Source organism: Fistularia commersonii, chromosome 8 (assembly GCF_037954325.1).
Source record: "Fistularia commersonii isolate RoL2024-O1a breed Wild chromosome 8, RoL_Fcom_v1.0, whole genome shotgun sequence".
Classification (NCBI taxonomy): Eukaryota; Metazoa; Chordata; class Actinopteri; order Syngnathiformes; family Fistulariidae; genus Fistularia; species Fistularia commersonii.
The window spans coordinates 13,081,902-13,105,958 of NC_141291.1; the positions used below are offsets into that span (position 1 = coordinate 13,081,902).

The window sequence follows — 24,057 nt, forward strand, 5'->3', positions numbered from 1 at the left end:
GGATGGTGTGTGAGACCACAAGGGGAAATAAGACGAAAACATAGAACATGTGGATGCCTCTGGGGCAAAGGGGGTTGTGGCATTTTCAGCACGAGAAGGAATCAGTATATAGTGCAAAGACACAGAATTACTCAAGGATGCACACATGCAAGAAACTGCCATAAATATGCTGAAATAAGACTTCGGCAAAACACTTATAATTAGCAAAGTTGCTTCTCTCCATCTTTCACATAATGATCATAGGTGCAACCCTTGTGGACCTTTAAAGGAACAGTGATTATCAGAGACAAATGACCAATTAAAATACATTATATAGCAGAGACTGGCGAAGCTTCTATGGCTCAATAATCAATCTCCTCTGATTATTATAAAAACAAGACGCAGTTGGTCCTTGCTCTCATTCCCCCAAGTGTACTATTACTCCGGCCTGACTGATATAACAGTCATCCAAATAGGCTCGATCTGTATGTGGATCAGGCTATCAGCACTTTAGGAAAGTAGGCAGTTAATGGCAAATTTAAAGGGTTATCATTAGTTCCATATTGTGGAGGACTGATCAGGTGACTCTCAGTTTGTCATGTGGAACGTGAGAAAAAAAACAGATTGAATATTGGACATGTCCTTATTCTAAAAGATTTATTTCAAGAGCGGCCGCCAATGAAAACCAATCTTATTGGCTGCTGGGGATAAAGTAGTTTCTTACTTCCTGAATGTTTGTGAGGAGAAAACAGATGAAAAATTATTTAAAATAATACTATAATCATATAAAATACTATAATAATAATATAGCAAAACAGATGGAAGAGCATCGAGAGATGTGTGCGAGAACATTCAAGAGGTCATGGGGAGAACTGTCTGTAGAAATTATTATAAATATTCTCAGCCACTCCCTATTAAATGCCCAATGAGCTGCACAAATGTGTGCTGGTAGGCACAAACTGACTGACAAGAAAGATACCCCTTCACTTGAATTTTAGATCTAAAGTATCTCCCACTATGAAGACTGAGGAGTCAGACATGACAAAATACTGCAGTTGGGAGCAAAATGTGGGAGGACAACAGTGTCTGTGTGCTGCATCCACTCCGTATTTGGTGCTTCAGAGTTTCACTGTCAGTCAAGCGAAGTTTCAAGAACATAGTGTGCCCCCAGTGGATTTCAAGTGTTTGTTTAACTGATCCAACCACCTAAAGGCTGGTATTTTACAGGAAACTGACGCACAGAAAAAGTACGACAACTTACCTTTGAGATAACTCCTAGAGATTTACTCGACTTTCTGCAAGTTTAGCTAGTCCAAGATGCTTATGTGACAAAAATAACCCCTTTGGGGTGTAAATACTCTAAAGTGTGCTCATCCAAACGATAAAACCCCTACATGACATTAAACTACCTTCAGCTATAAATAAGGGTCTTGCCGTCCCCATGAGAGAGCCACTGCCCTCCCTGCTGCTTTATGTTGGCTTATTATCCTTGACCAGAAACAAGAGCAATCCCTGGTATGTGCTTTGTGATGTAGATGCACAACTATAACAGACACACACATTTTTCCTTTTCTAACTCTCTCTTCTCAGGGTGCAGGTGCACAAGTTAGTATCTTTGTGTATGTGTGTGTGTGTGTGTGTGTGTGTTTGTGTGTGTGTGTTGCTCTTTCTACCGGCTGCTCCCTCCTCTGATCTGCTGCAGCGTTGGTGGTGCCGCCTACACACCTTCCTCATCATTAGTTGCATCCTAACTCCAAAAGTATTAAGTCCAGTGTGTGAGCCTATTACTGATGCCAAAATTTTGCCACTTTAAGCCTTCACAGTGAATGTTTGGAGAGTTAAGAGTAACTTGACATTGGGGATCTGCTCCACTTTTAGATACTTGCATAATCATGGGCCAATGGTGTTCTTGGGAATGTACTGAGTGAACTTTAGTTTCACACAGGGAATCTCAAAGTGCAAATGAAGAGCACTGAAGGAAATATGGACTTGTCTCATACAACAGCAATGTAAAACATCCTCAGATGGTATCCAGTCAGTGAGCTCTTGATGCTGTGGATTATGAATGTCTGTTAGATGGAAAACTTGAAATGGGAGAGGGGAAAGCTATAGTGCAGCAATAGGAGAATAGATCCCGAAACAGATATATCACCTCTCCCATGATACAAGTCGGGCCGAGGCTTCCCCCTAACTTCCTTCAACTCTCTGCGAAGACACACGCAAAAATGAAAAACCCCGGATGACCATATTACAGTCTGTCCATGCTCCTCCTTCATCATTCTTTGAAGAGGTCACCTTTAACCCAGCAGCGACAAGAGGATACATTGTTTTCCTTCCTCTTCCTCCACACCTGTCACTGTTCACGCTTACAGAAAGGCTCTAGTGATGGGGAGATTGCTGCCTTTCATTTGTGTAGCCCACTGCACTGCTTGCTGTGAAGCTGTAATTAGTGTCAAGAGCAAATTTGTTTGTGCTAATAAGGCTGCAAGCTGTTCTGCTAGTAAGCACAACATGGCTACAAACAGAGCAGAGGGGCCAGATGTAGCGACTGCTGGCTGATAGATGGGTAATCTGGGAAAGTAGAATTTTAGAATAAGCCATGTGGTAAGGTTAAGTCACGCTAGCAGTGTGGCTTCAGGGGAAGAAATGTCAGCTCGTTCCTCTACTTTGGATGGATCTGCACATTTGCTTCTCACACGATATATAACAATGACTTAGGTGATCTCCGCTCCATGCTTTCTTTTCCCAATGACAAAACACTAAATCTGCCGTACCCTTTTGGAGTCACAAAGGGCTCTCCAAAGGTTTTGTCATAACAAGCAGGCACTGATGTAGTTAGAATGGAATCTGAGATGAAAGATGAGGAAATGAGTAAAACCGTACAAAATGACAAAACTGACCGGTTTGATAAATTGGATGGAAATTACAATGAAATAGTAGGTGAGAATAAATAAGAAATATATAACAATGTCAGGGGATGATATATGTATATGGTTTGAAAGAAAACCCCAAGTGAAAATATTCACTGTATGTACACTGAGATTCTCTTAAGTCCACACACTGATCTGCAATTAGAATGCTTCATACAGGCAGGTTGAATAGTAATGGAAACCCTTGGAATGCAACCGGAATAAGAAAAAGAACAATTTTATTTCATATTATTTATAAAATCCAAATCAATCATTTTTATTTGCAATGAGGAAAAACCACAGAATGAATCCACCCTCTATAGATCTAAAAGCTTCTCTTACTTGAGACACTTCTCCACACCTTTAATGTAGTTTGTTTACCATAAAAAAAAGCTCTCTGATTATTCTGAGTCTGAGCTAAAGCAATAGCAATGTCACACCTAGGACGGCTCACCAAGGCACATTCAAAGAGGTATTACACCCGCATATTCAGAAAGAGATCATCCATATATGGGGATCTCTCAGCAGATATACGCCTTAGGAAAAGCCATTTCACACACCTATCAGTTTTATTGCAGATGAAAGAATAACTAAAATCCTTTCCTGTAGACTGAGGTATCAGGCTGCTGTGTGTTACAATAGGCAAAAGGCATCTGTGTTTGCAGAACTTATTTCTGTAAAATGTAATTTATCCACAGATCAGCACCAAATTTGCTCAATAAAACAAACAAACATGACTGCTATCGTATTGTAAGTTAAGTTCTTGTAGTAAAGGTTAATAATTTTTTGCACCAAAACACAGATTATAGCTCAATCTACTTACTCCTTTTTACACAGGAGTCACACTCAATTCAATTATTTGTATTGAATGTGATTTCAAATGCTATTGTGCTGTATAATAATATGCCGATTTAACTGCTGCTACCCCCTTTTCCATAACACAATAAAAAACAAGGCTCTCCATGTGATTCCTTACCATTCTTCAAGTCTAAGCTCGTGATCACTTGGGCTGAATGTCGATTCTAATTAACCCCCTTCCTGTCCTCCTGCTGTATCTGATGTCTCTGTCAGTGCTGTCCACCTTAAACAAAGTTAGCCTGTTTATCAGATAGTGAGGAGTGTGTCAGGGTCGATTAGACCTCTGCAGGAAAACCTAATCGTTATACCTCTGAAACGCAAATTGAACCGTAGATTACAGCCTGACCCCCTGGCTGAGTCCTGAAAATATGGGATGACTGCTGTTTGTTAAATTAAATGGTGCATTGGAAAATAAAGAGAGAAGGAGTTTACGGCTGGGATGTACATTTGACAAATCCTCTGGCATTCATCATTACATCTGTAATTTAGGTTTGGGATACTGCTCTTTTTCTTGTCTTTGTGGTTGAAAGGAATAATATTGCTCACAGAAATAAAGAAGGAAGAGCTCTTTGTCTTCACCCACTGCCTCCCAAGGATGTACAAGTCTGAGCTTTTTATTAAAGCAAACAACACAAATTATCTTGAGGCACACGATAACATTGCATTAAAATGGTTGCAATAAAATCTTTTATGAACATCACAGTAGTATTGTGGTGCGTTTCTTTCATTAAACTGACCAGCGGGAGGAAATTCAAGTGCTTGAAACAATATAATGGAATATTACAGCTTGAAGTGGAATTATAACAGTAGCTTGTATCAGTTTGTATCAAGGAATTAGCTTTTATCTGAAGTCCCCCTTTTTTTTTTTACTGTAATACAAAAAAATACTACATATATATTCTGTTCCTCTTGTTTGGACTCAGCTGTTTTTTTGGTTAATAATTCACAGGGGACCACTGCATTAAAATATACTAATGGCGTACTCTGTTTCTCAATGAGGGGGCAGTGTACAGTTTAACCTTGTGTTTTTCTAGATGGCTTTGGAAAAAAATGTGAATCTACTTAACTGAGTGACATATAGATATATAGTTGAGTAGAGATACTTTATTGATCCCGAATGAAATTAAGGATAAATGAGAAATGCTTGGTGAATTTGCGTGTTATCCTTGCGCAGGGCCCATGCTGACCTTCTCTGTATCATTCCAATTTTAGTGTATGTGTTAGAGTGCTAACACAATATATGTTTCCACTATGGCTTAGTGGTCAGTGTGTAGACAATGATGACTTGTTCATTACAGCATAGCGACAGGCTATCTGTATCCACAGAATCCAGATGACTACTGTGGATAGAACAAAGAAACATGGAAAATATATTTATGGCTGGAAGGACAGAAAAGATTATGCAGAGCTCTGCTAGCACTAGGAAGCAACTCTGGGACAGGAATGAAGTTGTGATGCCCCCACCCCTTGCCTATTTATTTTTCTGACCTGTGCCCTGCTATAGTCTCTCCAACATCTGCCCACAGGGGAGCTAAGCAGATTAATTTAAAGATTTGGATTTCACTTCATTCTCTTCAGCTGAGACCGAGACTTTCTCCTCCTCCTCCTCCACTCTTGCAATCGCTCAATCTTTTCCCACACAACACCCTGCATCTCCTCTTGCTACTCTACTCTAGTCTACTCTACTCAAAACTACTGTCATAAGATTGTTTATAGCAATATATCCACTTGTGCCTTGAGTTTAGAATTATGTTTAGCATTCATAGATAAAAAACTGTCAGGAGATATTACAGGCCTGGCTTTCTGGGTGTGTGAGATGAGGACACACAGAGCTAAATAAAAAATAGTCGTCAATGGGGATATAAACATAAGATCAATCCCTCTTTTTATGCCCCCACAGTTCTATGAATTTCTAGTTTTCACACATTTGGAGTGCAAATGAGATTTTATTCAATTGTGTAATGCATCCTAAAACAGACCGTAGATGCTGCTGAAAAACATTATTGTTCAGATTTATGTAGTTCTTAAGAATGTCATCTCACATAAACAGTGTTCAACAAGAGTGAAGGACACAATTCTTCCTGGCAATTTCTGTTTTCATGGCTGTGGGATATTTCCGGACATCACGGCGATAGTTTTAGAACACATGAATTACAACAAATATATGGAAAAACTGGGAGCAAGGGCATAAAGAAACTTTGAGTCAACCATGAAGGTGTATGTATGACACTTAAACTGGACATTTAAAGGTGAACTTAAGTATATTCATTACAGGCTATTGTACTATTGTACTATTATATTGTACAATTATCTGAATTCAATTCTTCACCTTCACACACAATCTTTCATTTTCACATACGTGTGCATGTAAGTGTGGCAAAATACAATGAGGAAACTGTCACATGCAAATGCTCCACTTATTAAAAAGTCAGCATCCTGTTTCTGGGTCACTCAATTACAATCAAAGGGACTGCATAATCTAAAATAATCTAAAATTTGCTGAGGAAGTGGATAATTGATGAAATGAATGTAAAAAAAATATGCCTGGTTGATAAAAAAAAGATTGCAGATGATGTAAGTGGCAGAGACAAATCATGCTCAGCAAATTTAAATATCATTACTTTGAGATGCTCTATTCATGTTCATGAGTGGGAAAATTATGCGAGACTAATTTGGGATATCAGGAGATATACACAAAAATGAAAAAAAAGCCCAAAAAGCAGAGCTCAACTAATGTTATGCAAGTCATCTATTTATACACCCCATAATCTACACCCTGCAAAACATAAAATCCTGGCACACATGCAGACAGACAGACAGACAGACAGACAGAAACACACACACACAGACACACACACACACACACACACACACACATGAACAAACATGCCCATGAGTACCATAATAAGACTGTCTGATTTAGTGTATCGATCAGCCATTGTAAACTGGAAAAGGTCCATGGAGAGCATGGCATCACATAAAGACAACATTACAGATTATCACCTGGGGCAAAACACAAGGTGACCTTCACTTCACTGTTCAGCCTGTTACAAACTATTTGCATGGGTGAATAAAGGATTAAACATTTTATGTCTGAGTGTGTGCTGAATGTGTGCCTTTTAATAAAAAGCCCTTTTATAGACAGATATTGAAGAAGACGTAAGGCAGGTTTGTTCAATAAATTCCATATAAAAAAGATATGTGTATATATATTTTATCCCAGATCAAATTTAATAAAATGATAAAATATTAATATGACATTCGAAAAAAAACACAAGCAACCACAAACAAGAGCTGACATCATAAGACCCTGTCACAGATTCAGTATTTTGATACATTTGTTTAAAATGTAGAACGACAGCAACATAAACTTCTATTGACCTCACATACAAATACTTATTGGATTTATCTTTAAAGCTTTTTGATGATACACAAGAAACAACAGTCTTATTAATTACATTATGATTTTATAAATTTGCTGTCTTACTAATATGCATGAATATAGCTAAGAAATATTTTGACCAAAAAGTTGCAAAGACTTATTTTAGTACAGACAGCCAACTCAATCAGTCCATTTACTGCTTAAAAGTGATGAATCCTCCCTTTGACTTCACATTTAGACCAAGGAAAGCTACCTGATAAAAACTAATTGTACTTGAGCTCTGTGTATAGAAACTAAAAAAAGACATGATGAATGATATATGACATAGGTATGAGATCTGAAGTTTGAAAAAGCATAACAAAGTTACATGTATACTGTACAAATACACTTTTAACACCCAGCAATAGTCAAGTATGGTGCTGATGTCGGCCTGTGTTGACATCATGCTCATACTAGGCTGAACAGCTTGCCCACACAAAATATGCTTATGTACAACAAATGGAAATAAAGTATCATCATTACTTGAGAAGGGCAAAACACTTTTGCTTGGTGCCACCCTCTCTTGTATTTTTAAATGACCATATGGCTTGTGCATATTTATGTATTCATTTTCAATGTATCATCCAGTAGCGATCTTGTTTTTCTCCCACATTGAGATCTACATCCTCTACATCACTGCATCAGGCAGATAAATGATAGACTGGCAGGGCCATTTTGTCATGGCAGTGTGTTGACAAAATACCTTTGCCTTGTGCTTTATAGACTGCATTGTAATGTACAGTATTCTGTTTTCCACAGGAATGGTTGTGGCCAAACTGTTTTTCCTCTATTTTTTCTTTTCAGACATACAAGGGTACATTTCTTTTGGCACTGACTGTCACGTTCAATATAATCACAGATACAGCAGGTTTTGCTTTGAATCTGCTTATTGCATTTGTGGAACTCTATTCCACCATAACATTATTTAGTATGGCGAGCCTTTCTATGCTTGCAACACATAGAAAAAGAGGTTTGGGAAACAATGGGAGTCCTTGAATGACTTAGGTCTGTATTTGGATGATCTAAGCACAGTTTTCTCAGCATGAGGCACAGTGGGCTTTAATAAAGGTGTGGCCTGTCACCCTCTGCATTGTCGGCGTTCAATATATGACAAATGTATCGGTTGCTTAGGGGTTGCTCTTAATCCCCTCAAAGATTAAAAAGTGTGCATTGTTAAAAAAAAAAACAGAGGATCAATAACTGCTACCTTTCCCTGGGAAGGGTCATGGTGCGTCGGAACAATATTTTAGGAACAGCATGATGATTTTCTTGTGAGGGGATGTAAAAGGCAAAATGATGTATGCAGGTAGGAGGATGTTCTCAGTTCAATATTTGGTGAAGAAAATGTGCAAGGTGATCACGGTGAACACTGTCTTCTTGCATCAGAAGGACTTGAAAGTTATATATTCTTGACGGCACATTTGAAAAAGGTACAAGTACACACTGGCTGATGGGAAAAGAGTGAAAGTATTTTTGTAGAGTAGGAAGAGAGGATAAAGAGAGCAGCATTCACCACATTTACAATCACTGCTACAACATATAAACATCATCCAATGTTAATGTAGGTTTTCTTACCATTATTCCCAAGTGATCAAAAGTTTAGGACAACTTATGTGTCTGCTTTTATTGCTTTTATTCATTTTTAAATCAATGCTGGTTAAAAATGATGCCCTGACTCTGTATGCTGATCTGTGGTAAAGGACTAAAAAGAGTTAGCGATGTTAAAAAGATGAAAAGCAACATGGATGAAAAATGTTTTATGATGCGGAAAAATTTAACTTTTAATTATCCTTTGAACACGCATCATAGACTTCATACCGAGCAGTTGCGTTCAAAGCTGTCCTGAAAGTATGACATACTGACTGGCAAATATCCATCGCACACAGAGGATCAGGTGAGTAGCACATGTTTAAAGTCATCCTTTTTTTTCTCTGTAGTTGCCTTGTGCAACTAATAGCCACCTTTTAGCCTGAAGTACTTTTAAGCGTTTGCTATTGTAGGCATTTCATTTGGTCTAATACAGTTGTGGTTCGAAAATTCCTTGATTAAATCCACAAATTCACACTTTTCAGCAAAATCTTACGATAATGCTGGGAGATAACCTACTTTCTTATCAACCCAGAGGAGTTCATTTAAACCATCATCAAAAATGGAAGGACATACTGTCAGTTTTTAATCCCTCTTGATTTTCCAAAAATATTCACTTTTTTCTAGTCAATTAGGAAGTCTAGAATAAATGAAATTCTGTGCAATTAAAAGTTACATTCATATTACAATAATATACATAAATGGATTATAACCCTAATTTTTAAAACTTTTCAATGATGAAAAACAGTTTTTCCAAACTGGTGCACACATCTATGCTGAAGGTTTTCAAAGTGGGGGGCAGGCATCCCCGAGGGGTCTTCCCACTGAGAGGAAATGAAGGATCATAGATGAAAAAAAAATCCCAAAGAAGAGCCTACGTGCATATTTAGTTTAAAAAATTACCAGAGATGTAGCAGTTTTGAAAACGGGGAGAGATCCTCATGTTTTTATAGCTGTCATGTTAGGAAATGTTGTGGAGTTGTTTCAAGTGCCTCTGATATCAAATAACGTCACCATACACAGGACATCCCTAACCTGCTGCAACCTCTCAAGTAAACAAGCTGCCACTGAGGTTCATTTGCATTATGGATTAACCTGTTGATTTTTCTTATTGGTTAACTGATTATTGATAGTAATTCAAAGTCATCCCAGTCGTTAATTTGCAAAATATCCTCTAGTCTTCAACCTAAAAATATTTGGATGCAATGAACATAGAATCCCAGAAAATATTTACATTGAAGAAGCCAAATGAAGATAATTTTAAATATTCTATTCCACGCAAGTTTCTCATCTGATTGTGAACAATTGTTGATCAATTTAAATTATGGATCCTATAATGCTAAGTGATGCTGTAAAGGTTCAAGGATAGATAGGGTGGGGTGGAAATGCGCCATACTATTAAACAGCCATTGTACTGAAAGGAAGCCCAAGGTCTTCAATTTATGATCACACTATAATCTAACATTGCTTACTGTATTTGTGCTACATTAATTTTTATTATCTATATGTACCGGCTGAATTAGCGATTGAGGATGGATGACTACAGGTTTCTTTCAACCAGTCCAGCTGATGGTGTGAAGGATGAAAAGGTGGTGTATTTTTGGTGTTACACTTTTTGAGTGCTCTTTCCTCTAGAGGAAAAGGCAGTAATCCTTGCCAAATCCAAAGAATGCCATAATCAATTCTGCCACAACTATTCCAGGATTAATGACAAAGTGGGTGTATTGATTTTTCCACATTTTTGGTCTAACAGAGATGATAGTATTGGACAAAAATCCAGTGTTTCCTGGGAACATTTCAACAACCTTTTCTTTGATATGCTTTTAAAATAGCAATTAAGAAGAAATATGCTTGGGAGCTACCTCAGCAAGTTCATGTCTAACGATGGCAAATTACGTGCCGTATAAATCAATGGATATATCCAAAGGCATTCAATAACCAGCAGTAAAATCCCTGACCCAAGGGCTCACAGTGTGTCACAGTGCTGACATCACTGCCTTCATTTCCTGTAACGTCTTGCTTAAAATAGCTCATATGTAATTTGCGGTGCTCATTTTTGAACTCACCGAGTGCATGTGTAGGTGTGTATATGAGCATTAACTCGGTTTTATTTCCTTGAGCTGTAAGGGGGATCTCTTTCTCTTTTTCTTTTACACCTCCTTTAATGAAGTGACCATGGTTACATTTTTTTCAAGCCAATCATTTTTTCTCACAACACATTGAAATAAAAACAAAATATGTTATTTTCGTTCTAGTTGTCTCTTGGCCAAGCATACAGGCAGTCTAAAGACTGGGCCATTGAGCTTTACCTCACATAACATGTCTTGCACAAATTCTATAAAAAATAACCACTACACCAATTTATGAAGAGGAGTGGTTTGCGATGAGCTTTTAGGCTGGGTATTGTTAGTGGCTGACATGAACACACCAGGATTTCTTTTTATCTATTCTTAGGGTAATCACGATGGGCTGTGTGAGGATGTTATGCATTAGATACAACAATTGAAAAAGCTTCATTTTCTAGAAACAAGTTGCTAAGATACAGTGTGTCAGAGATGAAAACTATTCAACCGTTGTTTCCTAGAGATCAAGTTGCAGTTTTGGTGCTGCAGGTACAGAGGTGGAGCATCCCATCTTACATTCGCTACATCAAAATTGATAAGTCCTAGTTGTTTTACATGAAATAATTTGCTTGTACTTTTCTGTCCTCCGTATTCTATTCTCAAAAGGGGAATTCACAGTCAATTCACCTACAGAAAGCATTCTGTTTGATTTATAGCTATTATGACAGCTCCGCTCTTCTCTCCTTGGAGTCCAGTAAAATATCACTTTCAAGAAGATTTTTTGCTTGACACAAGGTATAAATAAATCCACATCAGTCATTGAAAAATCTCACCGTGAGCAGATCTTTTTATATTCCATGCAGTTAATCTCTGTGATGAAATTGTTACATGCCATTCCATCTGTCAGATCTCCCATTTAGAAAAGCTTGGTGGATGTACAGCAGGTCCAGAGAGACCAGCCAGGGGGATGAACCATAGGTCCCCACAGTAATGATCTCAACGTCACGGTGGATTTCCGATTGTGGGTCGAGGAAAAAAGCAAAGCCAGAATCATGATGATCAAGGTGCAGTTTGTAAGGTCCAATGAAGTAAAAGGGCAGGAAAAGGGCAAATGTTGCAATTATGTATCACTTGGTAACACTGAATTACAGACGTAGTTCAACCACAACTACTGCCGCACAGTCAAATTAACATTGAATACAACTATTTACTTATTCACACTTATTATGATCCTCCAAGCCTTGACTTTTGACTTAGTCTTGTTTTTATTAGGATAATGATCTAAAAATATTCTTACAAAACCAATTTTGGAGGGCTTTGATTGTTTTATAGGAATTTTGCTGGGCTTTTTTGTTTTTTTTTCTTACAGAATGGGCATTGAATGCGGCTATAGGTATAGAAACGGCAGAGCTAATATCTAATCATATTCCAGGTTTTCTCAGAGATGAGGACAGATGGATATATTAAAAACACACCAAAAAACCCATTGCAAGAACCTGCAGTCTAGCCCCACGCAAACAATTCATTATATTGCAGAAATAACAGTAATATTTCCCCATCTCTGCCAGCACTATTAGGTACGCCCAGGGGATTGTATTTATTACCATTGTATTTCTATACCAGTATTTAACCTGTCAGACAGAATGAGTATAAAGTAATTCTTTTATTTAAACAGAGATCCGAGGAACATCGTATCTCCCCATTTGGCATCGGGTTTTTTTTCCATTTAAATCAAATTCGATAGGTTATAAATATTACAGACCAGCGCAACAGTATAAATAGAGGAGACCCAGCCAACAGTATTCATGCCAGCTTGACTTGTATAAAATCTTGCATAAAACTGTCGTCTTTTATGAGCATAACCTTGTCAGGAACAGTTTGACACACGAAAAAGAATATTTAATTGTTACTTGAAAGAGAAACCCAGATGAAATGTAACTTTTAAAGTCTGGTGGACAAAAGCAGCTGAGATATACTGCATGTTTAGAGGTTAAGGGTTTGAAGAATCCTCCCGGAATGTGGCCAATCTAAATAAGACTTTACACAGATTGTAGCCACCTCTGCCATTCTGAGTTGCCTTTTACGCAAAAGAAGAGGCCAGAGATATAAGTGCAGTACTGGAAGATGGAGAGTGGTTAAAAAAAAATAGCGGGAAAATCACGCCACAAGCCATACATGAGTAAGGAGGTGGGTTATACTGTGGCGGTCATGACTGGAGGATAGTGATTAGAAAGAACCAGTCAGCAGTATGGTAATGAGAAAAGGATTAGGTGATAGTTGGGCTTCTTTTTTTATGGCAAGAACAGAATAAAGGTGGAGAATAAAAGAGAATTACTCCAACTAAAGAATGAAAAGGTACAGCAAGGACACACAATATGAGATGTACCTGTGCACATATTCCCAGTTCTGATTCTATTCTGATAACTGCTGGTATAAATCCAACATTGAGTTTATTGGCTATATATTGTTTTTTCTTATCAACATTATATGTGAGGTCAAGGATAAGGAAGCATGTCCAATGTAATACTGTTCTATAACAATCAGTCTGCTACATAGGTAACTGTGATTCCTCAGTCACTGAAACAGAGTACGTTGGAGATTTTCAGCACAGTAATGAAATGGTTCCTACATGATACATCATTGACAACATCAGCATCAGAGCAACAGAGGAGCTTAGGTACAGTTTGTGTCATTTTTGGGTTAAAAAAAGAAAAGCAAGGAATAATCATGCATTAGAGTTCCTTTGGAGTGACACATATAGTAGTTTCTGAACATTTACTCTAGGCTTTTCAAATATATTCCTGGGTGTGCCTCTCACTCGCTTCACACTTTCAGTAGAAATCTCAGTGGCTAACATTGTGGTGCTATTCCAGATAATTTTAAAGTAGCAATGCCCAGTATTGGATGACTGAAACAGAGGTTCAATATGTTCAGACAATACGTTTTACATAAACATATTATTTGCTGGTATCAACAAAATCCAGCAATTCACACCCAATCTAAATGGGCAAATGGCACTAGTTTTTCTTTGTTTATTTAGTAATTTTTTTTAACTGTCCGTTTTAAAAAGTGGACACCACCTAGAACCTGTTCTAGAGCTTGAGGAGTTCTTGCAGTTATTCATTGACCAGCAGGCTAAAATATAGGGTGGTGACGTCACATATTGATCCATAGCGGTTTTATTTCAGACTGCAGAAGAAAGGTCAGGTGCACTTCAACTTCGGAAATGCTTGTGGGGAAAGTAGCTTAGATGGCTGCTATTGCAATTCCGCGAGAACAGATTTTCCCCACTAAATAGCTGCTTGATTATAAATGAATGTGCCTTGATTACCATAATACTGGGACACATTGGAAATAGTACACCTCTATGTTTGCAGCTACAAATTAAAATGTTATGCTACCGATTTATTTATGATTGACACAGATTACATACTGCGCTGTTCTTCTTTGCACTTTATATGACACTTTCAAGAGTAAATTAAAAACATTGCCTATTAACTAATGATTCAACATTCACCTGATGGGTTGAAACAAAAAATATATATTCAAATTAATTTAAACAAAATAAAACAATATTAAATAAATGCAATTGTATACAGAATGACTGCACATGCATGTTTAACTTGATTTATGATTAAGTACAGGGTTAAACGCACAAATTTGGAAAGATAACCGATTAAAGATATAACTTATATCGGTTATCTTGCACAAGCTAAAGCTACCGCATTGAATTTCAGGCCCAAACCAGCTCCAGTTTGATTTTGTGATAGAATCACTAATGTTATACTGGTTTTCACCAGTTAAAAACATTGATTTTAGAGATGAGACTGCACATCCCAATGGTTGCTTTAGATACAACTATTCATATATTAAATCCGCTGCACTAAACAATTAAACATTTTAATCAATTCAGGCCATCAAACATTAAAAGATTCATCCAGTTTAATTCCCATCAACTCTGTCCACTTTCTTTATTTGAAGGATACCAACCAGAAAAACACTAAACCCTAATCTGAATAGCTCTTCGCCCAGTGAGGAATATACTTTACAAAAATAAAGGAAAAAAGAAAAAGAGTCTTAAAATAATTTTGTTTTTAAGAGTGAGAGTAGACAACGGAAACTGAGCAGTAAGAAGTAAAAGAAAGGGGACGGGGGTTAATCTTATATTCTCCTCATTTTCAAGGTAGAAAGGCAGTTAAACCCCACTTCTGCTCCACTGAATTTTGAGGGCTTGTGTACACACATCCGCATTTCAATCGATCGATTTCGCTTCTCAACAAAAATGCTGTCAGTTGGGGAGTTGAAGAAGTTGGAGTGAATTACTTATATAGTGGATGGCATTTATTCATGTTTAATGGCCGTTAATGACTATATTGCAGAAAAAAACACTCATAATCAAAAGAAAAAAATTATCAAAGCTACTTCCGGAAATCTGATGAGAACAGTGATGTGAAATGGAGGAGGGATGTATCCGATTCATGAAATGTCCTGTTAAGAGTTGAATTTCAGAGCTCAGTTACAGATCGGAAAGGGCGTGACCTAAGTAATCTAACCAAGTTCAATACATGCATGTGCAGAGCTTATTACACACCACAACTCTCATCACTTTAATCTGCACTTCCCTGCACTGAAATGTGAAATCTATTGACATCATAAAGTTTAGCATTACAGATGATTAAAAGTAAATTAAAGCCACACAGGTCAAACACGGGCATGATATATAAGTCTATAAGAAGCTTAAGGTATTGCTGAAATGTTTACATGAGAGCTTTCTTTTCTGGGAAGCTTTACCCAAACATCTGCCCACACCAGACCAGCAGGAACAACTAAGCTGCTGCTCGGTGCACGCTTGACGCACACACACACACACACACACACACACACACACACACACACACACACACACACACACACACACACACACACACACACACACACAGGCAGGTAGTCAGACAAACACACAATGATGCAAGCATAAACACAGCTGCATTTGTAGGTTGTGTAGTATAAATTCACTGCAAACATCGTTTACTCAATCAGCAAAACTAAGATATGGTTTGTTATAAATTATATATATATATATATATAATTTTATTGTTTCTATTTGCTGCAAATGCACTGCTCTTAAACAATAGGAATTTTATGCTTTGTTTCCCACCAAGGAAACAAACTGCGATAATCAATGGGAAATCAATTGTCCTCCGGGCTCATTTCACAGATCCTCCAACTGCCATACTTCCCCAGATCTACAACAAAAGCAAGTGCCATTGAAGGACCGGTGGATATGTATGCATGGCAACAGTGTTGCCTGGAGCTGATAAAGCTAAGAATAACTTGATTTTGGAACAAGGGCTAGAAAGAAACCATTCACAAGAAACCTCTACTGTTAATGAGTCTTTTGTCTCAGTTAGTTTTAATGAAATGCAGTCTTTTTAATTTACATAATGATCTCCTCAAAACAAAATGAATTTCACTGATGGAGAGAATCAATCACTCCTAATTACGTTATCAGAAAGTAATTTCACGCCTCATCTTAATGTAAATATTGCACATTTATGTATGTGTGGCATGGCTGTTTAAAGTTTGAGCAATACAAAGAAAACAGTGGAATTGAGGATGACAATTTAATACAGATATAATCTTACATACTAAATGTATTTAGGAGATCTGCGCACACAAGCTCAACTTGAAGTTATATTTATACATGCAACTGGTCAAGAACTCACTGTAGCTTGCAGTCGGTAAATACACACGATTATGGCAACGGTTAAATGCCACAGAGCATGTGGAGCAGATTTTACCCACTGGGAGCTCACACCACAAATCCAACTAAATGTCAAAAGAATAGAAGAAGTCTTTCATAACTCTGGGGAAATAAAACAAACACCGGTGTCCTTTTTAGCTTCTTAACAAATGTGCGTCACAACTTGAGAGAAAAATCAATCCCTGTGCACGACAGAGGGACAGATGTTGAACAAATTGTGCTCTGAGATGAGATTTCACAGTCTTGGAATAAAGGGTGTTGCAATCAATAAGAGATATTGAAGTGACAAAACTGCAAACTTGGTTTTAAGCTTTTTTTTTCTAAATGTGTTTTTTATGCTTCTGACCTGTCATTCATATCCACGATATCTTATCCTCAATAATCCTTCATCTTTAGCCATTGTTCTCCCAACTCCACATTAATGTGTGGTCACCTCTGGGTGGGTGACAACCCTTTTTGTTCCTTGTCCACCTGCCTGACCAGAATAGATGTGCACATTCCATATACCTGGTTCTCCTTGGGTGTCCTTGCTTCTATATATAATTAGCCTGTGCCATTGTAAGAGGACTGACCCCGGTATTCCTCAGTCCAACTCGTCTCTCTCGGTCTCCCTAAAATCGCTCACACACAGCCATCCACCTGGGAGCAACAATTAGGCAAGCATTAGACTGGTGTGTCAAACTGCCTCTCTGTGTGACCTCCCCTATGGGAAAATTGGGCAATTTGAGAGATAATGGGGAGTTGAAACAAAACCTTTGAGATAAACAGAATAAGAAACTAGCTGAGAAAAATGAGCTGGCACATCCCACTGCAAGTACAGTCTAAACATACACAATGTAATTTTGCTTATCAAAGGGGTTAAATATTCCTATCATATCAATATCTTTGCATTCTTTTTTTAATTAGGACTAACTAGCATACACATACAGTAAATCAGCAATATTGTCATATTTAGCTGCACTTATTTTCACTAACCTATTACTTAAAATATAAACAAGGAGGGAGAAAGCATGAATATGTTCTAAAATGCTTCATTTGCCTTGTCAGCAGTCCAAAATATGCAGTTCAGGGGTGTCTCTTGGGTTGATTATGCAGTAGCATGAATCGTGGAAAAAAGGAGGTGGAAATTGATAGTGTATAAAACTCTGTCAGAGGTGAGAAGACATTTGATATTCTGAATGGGCTCTGGGAGTATCATTTTCTTTCTTTGCATGGCTTACCCAATTATTTGGGGAGGAATTAAATGGCATCAAAAGATAATTAGCTTTTTTGTTTCATCCTTCAACATCATTTTCCAAAGGAGACTCTGACCTACAGGGATTTCCCAACACTTTCATTAGCTTAGGTTTCTGGTATTACTTAGGCTCCAAATATTGCCAGGCAATTAAATCTCAAATGACCTGTTATAATATTAAGGCTTTAGCTACCACACGCACCGTACATAACCAGTATAAATCCCTCATTGTCAGGTTGAGTTGAAGCACTATGAGGCCAAAAATTCAAGAAAAAAAACAAGAAACTTGATTAAAAACTTAGACGTCAAAAAATGTGATTTGTTTTTTTAATTTGCTTTTCATCCAAGGCTCAAAGTTATGAGTATTTTTGACAAATGATGCATTCTTTCATTTTAACCTTTATTTCATTGGAAATACACACCACACACACATACACACACACACACACACACACACACACACACACACACACACACACACACACACACACACACACACACACACACACTGTTTATCACCGAACAAAATAAATAAAAACAATTTTATAACATTTGGTTGTGTCTGTAACAAATCCTTACTATAGAGAAGCATATGGATTATGGATTATTCTGTAAAATTTAGTCATCTGGACTCTAGCTAGATTACACTACATTACAAGATTACAGTAACAATTATTATAACAATCATAACAATATTACAGTTATTATGAATATAACCATATAGCACTATAACAATTATTATGAACAATTATTTATGTATGACATAACCCAATTGTATTTGTCTTATTTTTGTTTGCTATTCCTGCCTCACAACAGTGCATATGGGATACTAAATGCCAGCCCTTTAAACTTTGGCATTATAATGAGCCTGTGACGAATAGAATTAGAACATGTTCAAACATAAATGTGTTTACACATAGTCAGTGTAATACATAAAGGTAATTTCACCTTAAATTGACATTTTTGGATAGTAAAATAGTAATTTTTACATGACTTTTATATTTTGTTTGAATAACAGATGAAAGTCCGGTTAGCCATTTTTCATATCCGGTACTTGGGCATGTGACTACAAATATATTATTTTGTTTTTTCAGGGGACATTGCATGAATATATAATTTGTAGATAGTACAAAGCAAATTCATCGACATAATTGAGTGACCTGTGAGACGTTGTAAATGTCAGTTTCGATACACTCTTGGTTAATTACTTCATATAACGCAGTGCTTCATTTATAAAGATTGGTCGTGACACATAAAACCATCATCAATAATTGGATACTTCATTTATATCTTAATTCTACTAATAATTTTATGTCTTGTGATCACTCTTTCCTCCCTCACTTGAGATAAGCATAGCTACATTTTACAACTTTGCCACAAAAAACACATTTATCCACCCTGAAACTGTTACAATGTTTGTGTTTGGAAACAGGTAACCACAGTGGAATACCTTGAAATCAGAGGGCATAGAGGAGGGAAGCTTGAAAGCTTAAGTGCAAAAAAATGTGGTGCGCCAACAAATGAACAAGAGAGGATAGGAGATGCAGTGGAGAATGGGAGAAAATGGAAAAGAACATTGGTGAGTAGAGGAGTGGGTACAGTAAAAGCACTCCTCTGTGTTGGCATACTGCCAGCGCCTAGACAGAGACGCAGCTCGCTGTTCTCCGCCTACCAACTGCCTCCTCATCCCAACGCTCACTCTGCATTAAGGACCCCAATCAAATATTCATTCTCCAAAACCAGCACTTACATAACCAATACAACAAATTTGTCTCTGTGCTGACCTGCCTGAATAGAACAATGTTTTACACCGAGCGAGGAGCAAACATACATCTGTACAGCGAGCCAAGGGTCAGGTGCACAGGCCCCATCAGAATAGATGATATTTTGCAGCATCTAACAAGCACTGCCTCAAGTGTGCTGTGTTGCACCTAATTAATGAATAAATCACTGCAGAGGAAAAGTAGGAGGCTCAGTTCATGAAAGTGAGGAATGGGCATATAAAGAGATGGCCTGGTTTTATTTACTTTGATAATGAGACAAAAACAGCTCTTAAAATGAATGCAAGAGTCAAAGGACAGAGTGGTTTTGTTCTTACAGGCCATTAGAATAAATTTTCCATCACAAACCAATTATTCACTGACTTTTAAAGTTGATGTTGCCCCTGCATTATTTACATCTGAGCTGTAGGACGAGCAGACTTTTCCTCTGCGTTGTCAATTAAATAATTCACCCGAATCTGTTAATCTTATCTCCATCCTGATCACGCCAGCAATGGGCGGTTCATCAAAGTCTACTGTTTATAACCATTTAATTCTGACACCATTGTAACTAGTGTGATCACTGGACACCGATGAACATGATCTGTCAATTGACCTGTAATTAACCCTGGAGTGATGTTATCGCACCCTGACAGGACACAACTAAATGTAATCGGATGAATATACAAAAGACATTCTTTTACAGATCATTGTTAATCACTATTTCATAAATTAGAAGTAAATTAAATTAGCCCATGAAAATGGTGTAACCAGCAAGCAGTCGCCTGTAAGCGCCCGCCATTCACATGAACAACAGCTGCTTTGAAACTCTTCATTCTGTTCATGCTCTAGTGGATGGGATGATTGTGGATTGTAGTGGGGACATTAAGGCGGAATTGACAGATGGATGTAACATAATGATACCCCTCGCTACTCTTAACCATCAATCATTCACAAAGCACAACACTGATACTCCTTTGAGAAAATAACAGTACAATACTGTCAAGTTTCCTACAGCTGTGATTTTAAATAATGAAAAAAAGCAACCATATAAGTTTTAATACCAGCGTAATGGGTGATTTTTATAGGTGTACAAGGAAACATGCCTACAGAATATATGTGTGTATGAGAGGAACCTGGACGGAACGGTGAGGCTACAGGAAGTGGAGATTAAGAAGTTGGAGGATTTCAAGTACTTAGGGTCAACAGTCCAGAGCAACGGAGAGTGTGGAAAAGAGGTAAAAAAACTGGTTCAAGCAGGTTGGAATTGGTGGAGAAAAGTTTCAGGGGTACTATAGGAAAGAAGACTATCAGCCAGAATGAAAGGAAAGGTGTACAAGACAGTGGTGAGACCAGTGATGCTGTATGGACTAAAAACAGTGACAATGACGAAAAGACAGGAGGCAGAGCTAGAGGTCACAGAAAATGAAGATGTTGAGGTTGTCTCCTGGAGTGACAAGGATGGATAGGATCAGGAATGAGTTCATCAGAAGAACAGCCTATGTTAGATATTTTGGAGAGACGGTCAGAGAAGCCAGACTGAGATGGTTTGGTCATGTACAGAGGAGGGATAGTGAATATATTGGAAACAGATGCAGGCATTGGAGCTGCCAATGGATGTCACTACGTTGGTGTGTGAGAGGAGGATACAGAGAATAGGTTCAGATGGAGAAGGTGGATTCGCTGTGGCGACCCCTGAAGAGAAAAGCAAAGCAAAAGAAGTACGCAAGGAAACATGCCTGTATAGCCATATTTGAAAGTGATAACATTAAACCTCAGTGGTTGCTTGTTTTTGGAGGACATATTGGAACTTGGATGTTCTCGTATGTTGCAGGTCTCAAAATTAGACTCAGTATGGGATATGGATGATGTAGGTTGTTCATGAAGACTTCTACAGTCTAGATGGAACTCTTTGTGAGCTTGAATGTGCATGTGTGCGGGTGTTGGAGTGTATGAGTAGTGCTGTGAGGGGCTGCCCCACTGTTAAGTGGTCATTAATGGGGAAGTAACTCAATCCATGTGGGTCTTACTCAATCTACAACTTCCGGTGCAATTCTTCCTTGTTATATGGGAGGATGGCTTTCCGGAAAATAGGGCAAGACATCTCAGCACCTTTGCCAACAAACTATTGATGCAATGGCAATTTGAATGCAATTAGAGTGTCAATTGTACTTTAATTTAATTGGGTTTCGAGCTTAAAGGACTGTAAGGATAAACCATACAGGCAATATCTTAATCTTGGGGCATAATGTGCCTGGGGCGGCCTGCTGAGACAAGACAGTGATGTCATCGTTTAAGGACTGTCTGAATTTTGGGCTAATCCTTATTGGAACACAAGATTAGTGGTGTGTTTGTACCAAGCCAACGACAAGGTGAGAGAGACTGTGAGAGGAAGCTCCATATTTTAACAGAAGCAGATATGTTTTTTTACACTTACAAGAACTCATTGTGGTGTTCTCTCACACCCCTGATTACTAATGACATCTAACATGAATGAGTGCAATCTGTGGAACATTAAAAGTGTGCAACTTATTATGTTTTTTTTTGTAATCTAGAAACTCTTGATCTTCATTTGACAATCTGTTTGATCTGATTAATTTTCTCTTACAACTCTAGTCAGATTGCCATTGGTTAAATGAAAGCCTCCTTAATTCTGATGTCCTCATAGAGCTTTGTATTTCATGAAGTGTGAGGAGAATAAGTAGGAAATATGAAACAGAGGTGGTAGTTGTAAAGTTTCTACGTTGCTGACATTAATTTATAGTTCACGTACTTCAGTTGTCATTAGAGAAGGTTTAAAAAATTGGCAGAACATCATAGCAGTTGTGAGCTGAAGCTTTCAGTAGTCTCAAGGATAGGGTATCAAAAGTTGGTGCCAAGGAGGGTGTTGCTGAACACCAACAAAGCATAGCAGCAAGGTTAAAGAGATACCTGAGCTTAGATCGCTCCATGGTGGTGGGAATCTATAAATGGAAATGATCTAAAGGGTTGCCTAGTAAAAAGGAAGGGACTCTTCTATGAATGACGTTTCCATTTCTGGTGTTTTAATTGCGTGATCAAAAGAAAATCATGTCATAACACATTACACCACTTACTGGCGCTGTTTCAAATTAATATTCCTAAAACCTTACAGGTTCGTGACTAATGTCCAGTTTTGTTTTTTTTTTTTTTCTAAAGCTATGTATTCCACCTTTTGCATATTGTGCCTTTTGTAGATGCTTTTCACTTTCTGGTTCATTTCTTTGAGAATTTTGCAAGCAGACAGTGATATACACACTCTCATGTGTGCACTATGCAGTAATTCCTAATTAACTAGATCCCTGCCAAACACTCAGCAAACAAGCAACTCTGACTCAGGCAGGTTGGGCAGCATCCGTGGCTATGTGACTTGTAAAACATGACAAACATGATCCCTCTTCTCTCTCTCTCTCTTACACACATACACACACACACAGACACACACACAACCAATCATCATCCAATGACAAGTTGCAGTGACAAGCTGTGCATTTAAATTACCTATGATTTTTGTCAATGTGCGTAGCATACATGCATGTTTTTGTCCATGTGTCTGTAGCAGGATGTACAGTAACAGAAAGACTGTCTGGTAGACTGTGCACATGCAGACATATAGAAAAATAAAATATAGACCAGATGCCAATAACCATTAACTTAAAAATTGTTTTTTTTTTACACTGAGAAAGGGAGTCTTAGAGTAGGAATCCAAGACAAATGTGAAAATTTAGAATAAATGTTAAAATATATTCTGTGTAAATTATTCAGAACCTAATTGCATCATGGAAAGCTGAAAACTATATTCTATAAAATATTTTCAAAACAGTGGATTACAGAAACACTCAATGAATGTTAGTAATATACGTTAAATATGTTAATCATGTATAAATATTTTCTTATTACAATTTTAGAATTGGATACAATGAATGAGTTAACAGTAAAATATGTTTTTTCTTTTTTTTCACTGGATAAATTACTTCAAACCCTGTATTCTCCTCTCTCAATGAGTGTGTTTATGATGTGAGGTAAGAACACAGACCACACTGATGCTGGTGAGAGAAGATGGACACGTGGTGAGAAAGCTTTTTCTACTGATGGAAAAGATCTCTGAGAGCTTTTAGCATCTCCATTTTCCAGAACAGACTTTAGGGAGACTCTAATATCTAACAATTATCCTCTTCCTCATAGGGATAGCAAAGAGCGTCATTAATGTCCACAAAAATATTTTAGCCAGCCACATCTCATACCATAATGCACTTTTATATGTGTTTGTATTCGCTCTTCGTTGTAAGTTACTTTGGATAAAAGCATCTACTAAGTGAAATTGCATATTACAAAATGTAATATGGCACTGTGTACTGATGTGGCGCTTGTCTACAAGAATGATCAAATTAGGCGTATACTTACATGGATAAAGCTTGTTAAGATATGTTTGGCTACGTAAACAGTGTACAGTTTAGTGCATCA

At 37.6% G+C, this 24,057-nt stretch overlaps 1 protein-coding gene and 1 non-coding gene across 3 annotated transcripts in view; both read right to left on the reverse strand.

Moving 5' to 3' along the window:
- The window catches only part of kcnb2b (potassium voltage-gated channel subfamily B member 2b), an 85,338-nt gene that overhangs the window by 28,610 nt on the left and 32,671 nt on the right, over positions 1–24,057 (reverse strand). The window lies entirely within an intron of this gene.
- LOC147232005 (U6 spliceosomal RNA) lies at positions 4,876–4,981 on the reverse strand. The gene has a single exon (XR_015106547.1). It is a non-coding gene; the product is annotated as a U6 spliceosomal RNA (small nuclear RNA).